This window comes from Juglans microcarpa x Juglans regia, chromosome 8S, assembly GCF_004785595.1.
Source record: "Juglans microcarpa x Juglans regia isolate MS1-56 chromosome 8S, Jm3101_v1.0, whole genome shotgun sequence".
Taxonomy (NCBI): Eukaryota; Viridiplantae; Streptophyta; class Magnoliopsida; order Fagales; family Juglandaceae; genus Juglans; species Juglans microcarpa x Juglans regia.
The window spans coordinates 17,014,534-17,030,228 of record NC_054609.1 but is presented as its reverse complement, the minus strand read 5'-3'; positions in this window follow the sequence as shown (position 1 = coordinate 17,030,228).

The window sequence follows — 15,695 nt, the reverse complement described above, 5'->3', positions numbered from 1 at the left end:
ATAGCTCGCTCGGTGCTCACCCAGGTTAACTCGAATCAAACTCAACCCGTGAAAAAAAAAGCGCACTTGTGAAAGCAGATACCCGCTCAATTAGTAAATAACACATACTCAATAAAACTCGACTTGACTCTGTTAAAAATCGTTAAGGCCCGCTCGTTTATGCTTGAGTCAACTTGTTAGCTTGACTCGATTAAAGCCTATTCATATATTAATAAATATATACATACACATGTCTATATATATGTATACATATATATGTACTAGCTAATAATATGAACACAACACTTTTATAATTAAATATATAATATGTAACCTAATTACTTATCTCTATAGATTGAATATACTCCATGGCTATATTCTAAATTTGTACAATAATTAGTATAAGATTTAATAATTTCATATAATAGTATGTGAGAATCATATATGAAATAGATATATACTCTCATATTATGTGTATGTATTAATAATTTATGTAGGTATATAATATATTGTTATTATGGATAATTATCAACTAGTTAGATATTAATTATTTATAAATTTTTAAAGTCTTATAATTCAATAGAGGTTCTACTTATAAGTTGTACAAATTCAATATTAGATTTTTTATTTTTTATCTATCTAATTTATTAATTATTAAATCTTATTCAAAAAATTAAAAAAAATAATTCAATCCGAACTCAAGCTCATTTTTGTGACGAAAATTTAGTTTGCCGAGTCGAACTCAAACAAAGAATAAAGAAAAATCTCGAGGTCAAGTATTTTGAGTTGAGTTGAGCTCGGCAAGCCAAAGACCGGCTCAGCTCGACTCGATTACAGCCCTAGACTTGAGAATATAATAACTCTAACTACAACATAATTCTAATAAATATAATTGTTATCTAGATTCTAATCTATATAAGGTTATTACAAAGCCTCAAAGTTGGCTAGTCAAATTCTAAAGACAAAAATATTTAAGGTAAGTAATCTATTTTGCCAACATTAAATAGCTATTAATACCACTTAACTTGTGTAAAAATAAAAGATGAGTGCTACATACATAAACAAATTACACAAATGTAATCTCACAAACTAATATAATTTTATTTGATCTTTTAGAACTATTTTTACAATAAAAGTAACTTTAGAATCTAACGGACCACATCAAACTACGTCAGTTTATGAGATTGTTTTGTGTAATCCATTTGTGGATAGAGTGTTTTGCTAAATAAAAATGAGAAATACTCTAACCACGAATAGATTATACAAAATAATCCCATAAACTAATGTGGTTTGATGTGGTTCGTCAGATTATAAAGTTACTTTTATTGTAAAGTAAATCTGAGGAATCACATGAAACTACATCAGTTTGTGGGTTGACTTTTGTATAATTCATTTATGGTTTTAGCACTGCTCAATAAAAATTGATGAACAATACTTAATTATCTATTAATACTCTCTGCTTCTCTCTCTTTTTCTCTCTGTACTCTCATCCTCAAATATTTCCCTCTAGCGTGTACCAAAATAATTAATTGAAGAAGAGTTTTGCTGCATATAATCACTTTTACGTACTCATTGCATATTCCACTGAAGTAATTGGCGTGACTGGCCAAAACAGTAATTGGTCAATCAAAGTAGTGGAGTACGCAAGATGTACGAAAAAATGAATATACATAGCATTTTTTATGAAAGAAATATAGACACCGATCACGATGATGTAGTGATCAAATAGATAGTTCGATTACAAATGTCATCATTGAGAAACTTGGAAATAGTTAATTTCAGCTCTATTTAAAAAAAAAAAAAACTCTTAAACCATTTCATTATAATAAAGAGGAAATACAATGAGGAGTATTCTCCATTGTTATAATCAAATCTGAAATGGAGAGAGAATCTTTTGCTAACAAATGGGCCATAACATTGACATTTCTCCTAACATGAGAAAACTCCCATCTGGTAAAATTTTGCATCAAAAGTTTTGCTTCACAAACAAACATAGAAGCATTGCTCCCACCTCCCTTATCATCTTGTAGAGAGTTCATCAGTTGTAAGGAGTCCCCTTCTATGATGACTTGTCTGAGGCTTAGATCCATACCAAATTTAATAGTTAGAAGAGCACCGTAGGACTCTACTAGCAAGGGGTCTGGAAACAGCTTCTTCCTCTGCCTCATGGTAGCTATTATTCGCCCTTCACTGTCTCTGACCACAACACCAACTCCTATCAGTACCTTTTTTTTGTCAATTGATCCATCCCAATTGATTTTATACTAGTGCAAGGTCCACCAAATCTTCCTAGCCACTGTTACAAATTCTTGAAGCACTTGGTTCTCCATCAACTAAATAAGGGCAGCAAAAAAATTCCAATAGAGAAAGTTGTGGCAGGTAGATCTTCTACAACTTTTTTGAAGCTTGACACCACACATCCTTAGTAGATTCACAGCTTCAAAGAGCATGGACCTTTCATCCCCACAGTAGAGAGGGCATATTAGAGTGACCACAATTTTCTTCTTAAACAAATTTAACTAACTAGGGACAACCTCAAGGCAAGCCCTCCATAGGAAGACCTTATCTCCAGGTTGAACCTTCAGCTTCCATAGTGTTTGCCAAACCTCCTTAAATTGATTGCTACAAGATTTTTTACCATTCTCTGCTTGTTCCCTTGCTATCTCCATATGGTAAGCACTTCTTATAGAGAAGTGGCCATCTTTAGTACCTTGCCAAATAATTCGATCTCTTCCATGCATATTACTGATAGGGGTTTGTAGGATCAAATTGGCCTCCTTTTCCTTAAAAAACTTCTTTCATAAGCACTGACTTCCATTGGATGGAGTTGTGATCAATTAGTTCAGAGACAGTAGCTTGACTATCCAATTGCACAACAGGACCAAGAACCTTACTAGGGATTGGGTGACCAAGCCATTTGTCCTACCATATATGTACCTCTCTCCCATTTACAATCCTCTAGCAGGAACTAGCTACCACCACATGTCGAGCTGCAAGAAAACTTCTCCAAATAAAGGATGGTTTGGAGCCTAATTTAGCTGTCATAAAGGTAAAATTCTAGAAGTATTTTGCCTTCAAGACCATAGCTACAAATGAGTCAAGTTCTTGTACTAGCCTCCAGCATTGCTTTGCAAGTATTGCATTATTAAAACATTGAATGTCCTTGAACCCCATTCTCCCAACAGATTTGGCCTTACCTATAGTTTTCCAAGAAACCCAATGGATCTTATGCTCCTTTTCCTTCTGACCCGACAAGAAATTATGAATGACACTGTTTATGGAGTACAACAAGGATTTTGGTAACTTAAAAACACTCATAGTGTAGGTAGGAAGAGCTTGCACCACTTCTTTTATAAAGATTTCCTTCACAACTTAAGACAGACTCTTCACCTTATGGCCATGGATTCTCACTCAAATTGTATCAAGAATACCTTTGAAAGACTTGTTTCTGTCCCTTCCCACAACAGATGGCAAACCCAGATATCTTTCATAAGACATAACAGATCTCATTCTCATAGCCTTTCAATAGGTTGAATAACCTCCCCCATTCAAGAGCATTAACCTTACAAAACAGAAGGCTATCATTAACAAAAAAGAGATGAGAGACTCGAATCTGCCCTCTTGCTATTGGTACACCATGAATCACTCCTAATTTTTCAACTTGTCGAATAAGATTACTAAAGGCTTATGTACATAAAATAAAGAGATAAGGTGAAAGAGGATCACCTTGTCTTATCCCTCTTGTTGGATGAAAAGGTGTTTGAGGAACTCCATTAGCAAGGATAGCATAAGAAATTGATTCAATGCATCTCATTACAAGGTCCATCCACTGAATACTGAATCCCAGTTTGTTTAAAAGAGCTCTGAGAAACTTTCAATCAATTCAATCATATGCCTTGATCATGTCAAGTTTCAAGGGCATATATCTTTCATTTCCTGTCATTTTACTCTTCATTGTATGCAAAGCTTCAAAGGTAACAATTACATTATCTAAAATTAGTCTGTTAGGGACAAATGCTGACTGATATGGGGATATAATGCTTGGCAATATTTTTTGTATTCTATTAGCAACAACTTTGGAAATCAACTTGTAGATCACATTACAAAAAGATATAGGTTTGAATTTAGTCACTTTGGTGGTTTTTCTTGGGAATTTGAGTGATGTAAGTGCTATTAATTTCAGACAAGCTCCCTTTTGAATTCAGCACATATATCACTGCTGCACTTACTTGATCTCCCACTATATTCCAATGCTTTTGATAGAAGGTTGTAGGGTAGCCATCGGGGCCTGGAGAGCTGAGTCCATTCATATGAAAAAGTGCAACCTTCACCTCCTGTTGAGTATATGGTCTGAGCAACATGTTGTATGGTCAGTAGTCACACAAGCCTCCAAAGATCCAAGATAATCTGCAATATTCATGGGGTCAGAAGAATAGAACAAATTTTGAAAATAATATTGGAACAGGTTTGAGATTCCTTCTTTGGAAATAACTTCTTGATCATTGTCATCAACCAATTTCTTGATCCAATTAATTTTCTTCCTCTGAGTGGCACATTGGTGGAAGAATTTTGTATTTCGACCCATTTCCCTCAACCACCTTTATTTGGCCCTTTGTTTCCATTTGATGTGTTCTTCTTCAAGTGAGCTATCCACCTTCTTTTGCAATTGCTTTATGGGTTCAATGAGGTGGCCATTAGTAACCTTTTGGAGGCTCAGATAACTGGTTCAAAAGAGCATCGATCTCTTTTTTATGGTTGCCTACATGCTGCTTACTCCACTGCAATAGCTGCATCCTGCACTTGTTTAGGCCTTAAGTAACAAAGAGTAGTTTATTCTCAACTACTCTAGGTCTGCTCCAAGCATCCTCTACAATCTTATAGAATTCATCCCTTAAGGACCAGCTAGCCTCAAATCTGAAGGGTTTTGTATTTATGTTCAAATCCCACTGAGACTGATCCATAATGATAAGCAAGAGATAATGATATGAGCTCAAGGCTGGGAGAACATGCACTTTTGAACTTGGGAACTTCTTAGACCATTTCATATTGCAAAAAGCTCTATCAAGCCTTTCTTTGATAAATGCTAGACCTTGTCTTCCATTAGACCATGTATACTTGTGCCCATTAAGTCCATATCAGAAAGACCACTCTCCTCAATAGCTCCTCTGAAAGCCTCTATTTGATTAAAGGGTCTCACATCTCTCCCACACTTCTCTGCATTGCTAAGCACCTCATTAAAATCCCTTACACATAACCACCATATAGACTCCTCAGGTTTAAGGAACTTGAGAAGTTGCCAACTCTCCCTCCTCTTGATTGTGACTGGGTTTCCATAGAAGCCTGTTAATACCCAATCCATTCTATCATTCCCCCCTCTAATTAGCAATGAGATGTGGTTATGAGTATAGCACATAACCTCAGCCTCCACATAATCTCTCCAAAGAAAAGCCAAACCACCACTCAATCCTTTACAGTCTATAACAAAACTGCTGGCAAACTGCAACTGCCTTTTTAGTCTTTCAATTTTATTTCTTTTACACTTTCTTTCTATAAAAAAAAAAATAAAGGATGAGAGCTTATTATGCACCATGTGATGTAGGTCCTGAACTGTTCTTGGGTTCTCAAACCCACAACAGTTCCAGTTTAGAAAATTCATGGCTCTTGTTGGGGCTATGACACAGCTACCACCATATCAGAGTTGTGTGAGTCCATAGGCCCATCCCCTCTCCTCTTGCCCTCTAGACTAAAGGCTTGGCAAGTCTTTCTTTTAACTGCTTGGCATGTCTCTTTTTTTATTGGAACCATCTACTTTAGTGACTGGTGGGCCTAAACTGAACCCAGCAAAAAATTTGTCTCAGGCCCTTCTTTTCCAAGTGGCTTTTTTTTTTTTTACTGCTCCAACTGTTGTACTTGGTCATATAAGAATTGGTCCAAAGATGAGACCTGAGCTTTCAGATCACTCAAGCCCACTTTAGGAGGGACTATGTTGTAATTCTGGTCTTGAGTAGTAGAATTGACCCCTTAACATAATCTTCATTTGATAGATCAGATTCTTTAAAAAACTAGCATAGGACTCGACCCCTCATTTGTTTTGGCAATCATAAAGCTGTCTTTAGAAGGTGTAGTCAAACTAACATTTTAGTCATAGTTTTTGAAGGGGACAACTCCTTGGATTCATGCTGCTTTTCCTGCATTGTGTCATTGACTTTAGAAATGGCAGTTACCAAAACAGTTTTCTGAATATCTTTCTGACAGTTAGAATTACCAAACTTGGCTTCATCCCTATCCTCCCCTCCTTTCCTCCATGAGTGAGTATATGCTCGAGCTTGCTGGTGGTCTCCATTTCCATATTTCTTGAGAATCAAATCACTTTCCTTCACTGCAGGAGCCATTAACCAAACTCCATACTGTTGTTGACCCTTAGTACGAGAAGTGGAAGAATAGCCTTGCTTGGGATGTTTAATGACACCACATTTGAAACAGAAAGAGGGTAATCTTTTCTATTTAAGCTGCACCCAGGATCTTTAACCCTCCACATAGATGAACATGCCCCTTAACAGAGGTTCTGTGATGTCCATCTCGACCCTTATTCTCAGAAACTTCCCCCATCCAATACCTTTCAAGTCAGCATGGACTTAAAGTACCTTCCCAACATTACTACCAATATGGGATCCAACATCCTGTGTCATGCATCCAAGTGGCATGTTGTATACTTGAATCCAGAACTCCTCCTTGTCGAAAGCCACTTCACTAATGGATATACTACCATAAAAGACATGCAGGCATATAAGCAATCTATCAAAGGACCAAGGTCTCCCAGTGATCACTCTTTCCATGTCCTTCTTCAGATTGAATTTGATTAGCAACTTGTTAGACCCAACCTCAGAGAATTGGATCCAACTTTCACATCTCCACACTTTAGTCATAGTACCCTTGAAAGCCTCTTTGTTAACATACTTCATAGCCATTATCATTGTTAGTAGACAGAATATTCCATGTTGTATTGCACAAGTCATAGAAGCAGGTTGTAGAACCAACCCGTATCTTTCCTTTTTAGTGAGACATAGGCCTTCCCACTGCCTTGCTAAGTCTTCTTCCATGGTCACCTCTTCAAGCTAGACACACTCTATTCTAGAGAGAAAAACCTCACCCTGAAAGGAAGGTAGTGGGGGTTTCCTGATGCATATACCGAGTGGAAACCAAAAAGTTCAAGCTAAATCAGTCTATATGTCTACGAGGAGGATATCATGAAGATCCAATTGTTATCGGTTCCTGTTCATTACTCTTGGAAATAGCCATTATAGTGCATGGAATAGTACTGATTGAGACAGATTTTGTATCCAATATTCTAATTTATTCCCAAATCCAAGAATGGATCAATGATATAGACAATTTTAGAGTAGCATATGGGTTTAATTTTCAAATCTTGTTGATTTTTTTTTTAAAACATTTTTTTTGTTAAGGTTGCATAAAATTAATTATCTTCCTTATTTATAATTTGCTTAGAGTTTATGTATAAGTTTCTTTTTCCTAATTATTAAATATATAAAGCAATGGATGGAGAGGTGGAGATCCCTAACAACCATCTCAAATTCATTTCTAGTAAATTAACAAAAAAAGAAAAAAAAGAAATGAATCTATAAAACCCATTCCAATGATCTAATTTGGGTTTAGCACGCAAAAGTAGGGCCACCGTGATTAATGTTTGCTTGAACAATCCGAGGGATGTGCTAGTTTATTCAACGACAGCAGCTAAGGGTTTAAACCCAGACACTGATCTGGGTATCCGGCTATATCAAATCTGTATCTAGGTTTATAATGCGGTTTGGGTACTTGCCCAGATATCCGGCTACTCAGGTCGTAACCGGATACCAAATTTTTCAAAAAATCATTTTAAAGAGGAGGGCTATAAATACTAAACAACTTTGTTTTATCTATAAGGTAATTTATTTTTGAAATGTGAAATCCGGTTATGGGTAACATGTATTAATCCAGAATAACCATTATATCACCATACCCGCATTGATCCGGATAGGGGTGAATAGGAAGTTCGGATACCCACCCGGATAACATATGAGCGATTCTTGCTTGCATGAATTTTATTTTTTTGGATTTTGGACCAGACCAGAAAAAAACCGATCCAAATGTACAAACCTAGCTAACAACTACCAATGTAGCATTGAATTGCGTCATGAGGCAATGGTTAGCAACATCCTATCTAATGTTGCATGTGCTACTGCAATTGGTGTCATTTCTTGGTTGTTAATCTAAAGCTAATTAATCTTTGTGGTTCTCCACTCTCTAGGATAATAGAGTAAGATGGCCCCAATCTTAGAAGATATTGGAAAGATATAAGGATATATAGCTAGCTAGAATCGGATTGACCCGATCGATTTGCAAAGAATGGGAATGGCTATTTTTTCCTTTAATTTTATCTCGATTCATATTCAATCAAAACTAAAAAGACATTCTACATGAGTACTTAGCATCCGCCCTGGCAGAATCTTGGGTCTCCTTTTTTATTAATTCTCAGTGGCTATTATATATGAATTATAGCGTATGACCAAAAATATAGATAAAAGTGAGATTTAAATTTAAATAATTCTATTTGAAAACATTTATACCATACGCCATTCACATGACATAATTTGATTTGAAAAATAAGTTTTAAAATTTGAATATTACAAATTAAGTTATACCATATGGATAGTGGAATAATGCTACAAGCTGCAAAGTCTTATACCACACAACTCCATCTAACTAAAATATTGTAATTTTTCATTATTATTACTTTATTTAAACACACACATATTTAAGCATTAAGATAGAATGACAAAATAACAAATCACATATTGATTAGGTGAGGGTCACTACAACACAATTTGTCTTTTGTGACAGAGGAAACCGTCACAAAAAATAACCAAAACGTCACTAAAGAAAAAACCCTAACTTTGTGAATAGTCTGTGGTTGCTAATGGTGAAGAAGACGATACAAACGATATGATTTTGGAACATTCAGTAAGAAAAAAACACAAATTGAACGTCCAGATCTACATCCAGGAAATAAGAAATAAACAAAAGAAAATAAAAAAAAAAATTCACAGTCGTCGTCTTAATTTAGGCGATACTCCTTATCTTCGTTTACCCTTGTTGTTGGTGTTGGCTGCGCAAAGAGAAGGGGCACGACGAGGGTATCAGGTCGAGAGAAAGAGAAAAAGAAATTTAGAAGAGAGAGACATTTGTGAGAAATTGTGAATATATTTGCACAAAGGGTAAGAAATAGATAGAACGAAATGTTAAAAAAAAAAAAAAAAAAAAAAAAAAAAACTAGTTTACCACTATCTTTAAACGGTGTCGTAGGAAGTAATGGGTGGGTTTTTTTTTTTTTTTTTTTTTTTTTTTGTCTTCTTTTGGGCTCTAAATACATTTTACAAAAAATTAATCTAATTTTTAAAAGAAGAAAAAAAATTTGATAGAAAAAAAATCTTAAATAAAAATTAATGTTTTAAAAGATTTTATTTCCTTCCGTGTTGGTTATTTATATATTATTTTCTTCATTTGTTAATGATTTCTATTTTATGATTTGTTTAGATATATCATTTCAAAATGTAATTTTAACAAATTTATTGCTTTAATAACATATCTGATATTAATAACAAGTTTCATATTTGCAAAATGTGATATTAATTGTTCAATTATAAATTTTACATTAATAACAAGTCTCATATTCATAATACTATTAATAGTGTTATTCAAAATACTGGTAATAAGATATTTCATCCCATGCAATATTTTATTCCATTCAATTTTGGATTGTATAAATATTGAATTTATTTATTCCACTTATTATTATTCTTGATATGTTATATATATATAACCTCTTCCTCAGTTTCATTATGCACATGATAAGCGATTTGTTTACAAAAATTTGTTTCACTTGTAATTTTTATAAGATGTAAACTATGTATTGCATCAAGAATGCCTAGTACATTAACTCATTTTTATAAAAAATTATATAATAAAGATATTAATTTAATATTAAAGAATTCAATTATCCTTGATATAATATTAAATATGGCCAAAATTCAAATAATCAAAATGGAATTAGATAAGAATGTGTCGTAATCAAATTAGAGTTGATTACTCTTTATAAACATTTGACTCAATAACTCTTTTGTGAAATTATTACATTATTATTGTACAGTAACTTAACATTATATTTTCGTAACAAAATATATAACTTATACTATGTATAAAAAATAATACATATAACACATAAAATATATACAATAAATAAATATATGTAAGATTCTAAGAATATACGTAAGAGTGTATATAATGAGTCGAAACGAGATTTTACGAATATTGTTCACGAGCCTAAATCGAATTGAGCCGAGATTATACGAGTTTAGCTTGACTAATATTTGAACCAATATTAATGGTCGCAAACAACTCATTTATTAAATAAACTAAATCCGAATCGAGTTTATACGAGTCTAGCTCAAACTGTTCACAAGCAGATCTATTAATTTGCAGCCCTAACAATCGATATTATTTATATATAATATTATCCCTATGATTTAAGTGGAAAAAATAGTCAATACATGTGACTACATTCGAATTTCTAACTTAAACGTTCAAACGTATACATAATACATTCAAAACAATAAATTCCACGTTCGAACGCCGAACGTTACGTGTATAAAAGGCAACAACATAATTGCGATTTGGCCATTTCATCATTTCAAACATTCGATTGTCGTCGTCCTCTGTCACTGCCACCGTCAAAGACCATCACAACCGTCACAAAAGAGATAGGTCATTCTCTTTAACTCATTTGAAGCGTAAAACAAGTAGTTTTAGAGGAGTTTCGATTCCCATTGGTGGCCGAAACTTCAACTTAATTTTTCGACTACCATGGGTTACCAATGCCAAATGGCCATAGTAGAAAACTTTTTTGAAGTCTATACTTCATTTCTATAGTGACTTTTGGCCAAATGTTGTGTATTTTGCTATTTCGGGAATGACTTAGTCGCATTCCTGTGTCATAACGTTCGAACGCTAACGACTGTTGAGTTTCAAGTGGTCATTGACGTTCGAACGTGGAATTTATATACATTCAAACATTTTGAAATCACATTTGAACATTATTATCACATTCGAACGTTAATCAATGAGCTTTGAACGTGGTAGCATACGTTTGAATGTTAACCCTTTCGTTCTGAACAATGCACTTATGTCTGACCGTTTAAGTGGGAAATGTTTGAACGTAACATTTCCCTTGTTCGCATGTGGATCAATTCTCATAACGTTTGAACGTTTAAACGTAAACACGTTATAACGTTTTAGTGTTTGACAATCCCGTTTGAACGCATTGTCTTATACATTCGAACTTTACTGATAACGTTCAATTGTGTACGTCTAAACATTCAAATGTTGCCAGTGATAGTATTAATTTTATTACAAAATATTTATAACTATGTTCTAATGTTTTGTTCTTACTAATCCAGGATATGACTCATCTATTGATAACAAAGAAACAGGGCCGGGAGGGAGCCAACCCGGACACTGCTTGGCTGGAGGCTCGAATAGTCATGGACGAACGAGAAGTATTAATCAACAAGTTCGATGAGCTAACGTGGGAGCAGAAGACGCTGAGAGACATCTTCGTGAAGAGAGGATGAGTCTTGATGTGCTCATTAAGAGGGAAGGTTTACCCCTCAATAGTCTGTGAGTTTTACATGGAGATGTGCTTCATGCCTCAAGACGCATCCTCTCACATCTTGACTGTACGCGGTGTACAATTCGAGGTCTCGGTAGATGTAATCGTAGACTTGCCCGAGATTCATCAGGTAGCTGAGATGGGTGAGATTATACCAGTTGCTCAGGTTGGAGACACATCAACTCCTCATCACGGGGACACAGACCCTGGAGTAGCTGCAGGTGTAGGCTGCACAGGCACATCTGCATGATTTACTAGCCCAGTTGAGGTCGAGGATATTGCACACGAGCCTCATGTTGACGACCGAGATGAGAACTTCTACATCCTCATTAGCAGAGACCGGGAGTAGCTGAAGAAGAAGAACTTTTTCAACCAGAATCAGCTGATGCCTTTCTTCCTCATGTTGCAACTTATTATTGCAAACAATCTAGATCATGTGGCACATAAGACCACGTTTAGGAGGACTCACGCGCAATTCTTGATACGTGTGACACATGGAGAGCCGGTCGACTTGCCATGGAGGATTTTTTAGAGGATTCATTACGAGACGAGTATCGTCTCGATGAACAACCTCCCATACGAAGTCCTCCTAAGCCATATATTATTGGCCCGGAGAATGACACTCTAGGCGGAGGAGTGGGTGGTAGAGCAGATAAGCCCCCTCAACATGAGCACATATTATCGGAGCATTGGTCAGGGGAAGGGGTATGCTCTACGCCAGCCTGGTCCTATACCATATCTTGTTCCACCGACCCAGTTTGGGCCCGATGTTGCTCCCCAGATTGGGAGTACTGGTCATTAGCCAATGGGTGCATCTATGGGGGATGTCCAGCCAGCTTGGGTTGATGCAATCATCTCGAAGATGACGATGCATATAGACCCACAAATCGATAGGCAGATCACGCATGTAGAGCAAACTGTCGCACAGATTGCCCATCGTGTCGATGTCCTAAATAGAAGGTCGAGACACTAACAGAGGAGTTGCATACATTTGTGAACAACATGACCTTCTGAGTGTTGTTTACAAAATGTTATTATCTTTTGTATTTTGTTTACAAAATATGTACTGTTAATATTATTTAATGTATCTATTGTTTTGAATTTCAATTCTCAATTTTCTCAAATTTCAATCTTTTTAAATTTGTAATAATTGTTCACAAAGTATGCATTATTTTATTTAAAAACTACATAAAATTTAAATTATAGCCATATTTACCAAATACTCTATCCAACATTCGAACGTCACTTACAAACATTCGAATGTGACTCAATAGCGTTCGAACGTCACTCACTAATGTTCAATCGTCACTAACTAATGGTCAAACGTTGGCGCCAAAAAATATTACGTTCGCATGTAAATATCTTTAATGTTCGAACGTTCATATGACGGTCAAATATAAATTTGCCTACATTCGAACGTCAGCTGAATTCTCATCTGAATTTAGTGACAGTTTGTATAAACCGTCACAAAAATTGATTTTTTTGTGATGGTTTGGAGACTATCACCAATTACAAAGCATCACTAAATGACATTTTTATTATAGTAAATATGTAGTATAAGACTTCCATATAAAATTTCACGTAGATAATGTGATATAAAAGCCTTCAAACAATACTACTCTTTAAATTTAATTCCCATTTTAGGTTGTAAGTACATTTGTCGGCAGTCAAAAAAAAAAAAAGCTTTGGTCACAAGAAATACCCGTGATTTTATCGTTTATCTTTTTAGCAGAGATGAATGAAATGGGGGGCCGGGTTGGTGTAATAGTAAAAAAAAAAAAAAATTGTTGATTAATTAAGTGGACCCATGCATTGACCTAATGGGTCTCTCTTTTACTTTCTTTTTCTTTTTCTCGATCCATCTATTTCATGAATGGAGCCTCTCTCTAGACAATTATATATAGGCCGGACGACACTAATTTAATGATTTTGTAGTTTTAAGAGAAGACTTGACCATGCAAAATTTAATTTTTTTTTTAAATCTTGAACTAAAATGTCTAAAATGTCTTATTCTTATAATTATCTCTAAAATTACTTCTAACCACCATTCCATATTATTGTAGAGGTGAGATGAGAATTTTATATTTTATTTGAGAGTTTAAAATATTATATTTTAATATTATTATTGTTTTAAGATTTAAAAAATATAAATTAAGATTTGAAAAATTTAAATTGTTAATTATATTTTATATGTAGATTTGAAAAATGTGTAATGATGAGATGAAAATTTTATATCTCATTCCACCCCCCAAACTTGCCTGTCAAGGAAGATAGTGTTTGAGATCTCACATTAATTAAGGATAGAGAAGATATTTTTACTCTTTATAATTATCCTAATGAAACTCCATTAATTATACTTGCATTGACTAGTCATTTTTTAGTGTAGACCTATATATGCAGCTTGAGTTTTTTTTAGAGTTACAAATAGTATCATAGCCTATCTCAATAAGAAACATGGGACTTGAGTTGTGTCATAGCCCGAAGAGGATATTAAGAAACTTCTTGCTCTCTATAATGATTTCAATATTTTTACTTTAGTGTCGATGTTTCAACATTGGCTTTCTATCAAAGGATGTAAAGTACTATGTTTATACTAGGGGTTCTTGCTGCAAATAAATTATTAGTCTCGTTTGTTTTTATAATTTTTCTCAATTTATCTCATCTCATTTCATCTAATTATTATAACTTTATTAAATTTTCACATAAAATAAAATAAATAATTCAATTTTTTTAAATTCCAAAACAAAAATAATATTAAAAAATATATTCTAACAATATTTTATTCAATTTTTAACTTTAATCTCAACTCATCTGCAAAACCAAACGATATCCTCCTATTTACAAATATGGTTTTGTCATCGTAAACCCTATTTACACACACATATATATACCTTTGTGAGTTTCTTAGTTATTCTGCTGTTTTTTCATCCTCCCAAATAATCCATATTCTAATTCTCAAACTACTTCGTGTAGCATTTGGCACCTATACATTATGTGACATGCACCCACATGTCGGCATTCTCCTCCCTTCTTTAATCACCCGGGCCCCATCCTTTTGACTATACATAAAGTACTAGACGAATTTCAAAACCCTAGGCCGAATATGAAAGATAAAATAGCACATAAATCCTTCCTAGATCTTATATATAGTCAATCGAGGAAATTCTTCATTTTCTCCTAGTTCTTTAATGCATTCGGTGGATGTACTTTTAAACATTTCATCAGAGTTCAAACCCTATATGTCACAACAATTACGATGGTTCATGAAGTCGATCAATCGACATGCAAATGTCATGCAAGGACATGCTAAATACAATTTTAAGATGTACAAGTCTTGCGTTAATATCTTTGAAAGAGAGTGAAACCCACTATGAAAACATAAGTTTTTATGTGGGTTCTAATTAAGTGTGCCTCACTTTTTTTAACAAAAACAATTGTACGATTTTTACACACTTTAAGATTGTACAAATCATTTTTCCTATGTAAATATATAATGAATGGAGATATTTTCTAATTGTTTGATAAAATTGGACGGTCCAATTTTAAAGATAGACACATCATATGGACCCTCCATCATTTACTATTGTCCCTAGAAAACTCTTAGGTAGTGTGAATTTCATTCACATTAGCATTTAATAGTGTCACCGTGTAATGAACAACCCAATTCAGTTAAAGGAACCCATTTGAAGTCAAAATAATAAAAATAAAAAATAGTAAAAGTCAGGTCCTATTTTGGATGTTGAACTGAGTTGAGATGAGTTGAATTCTTTATAAATAGTAGTGAGTTGAGATGGTGGAGTAAGTTTTGTATGGCTCACCTAAGATGAGTTTAGTCATATTTATGAGAAGTTAAAAAAAATTGTGGGTCGCGCGTTTAAAGAGGTGTTGAGTTGAAAAAAGTTGTGAGTCTCACGTGTAAAAAGGTTTTGAGTTGAGATAAGTTTAGTGATTTGAGAGTCGGGTGTTTGGATGTTAGACTTAGTTTAAAATTAGA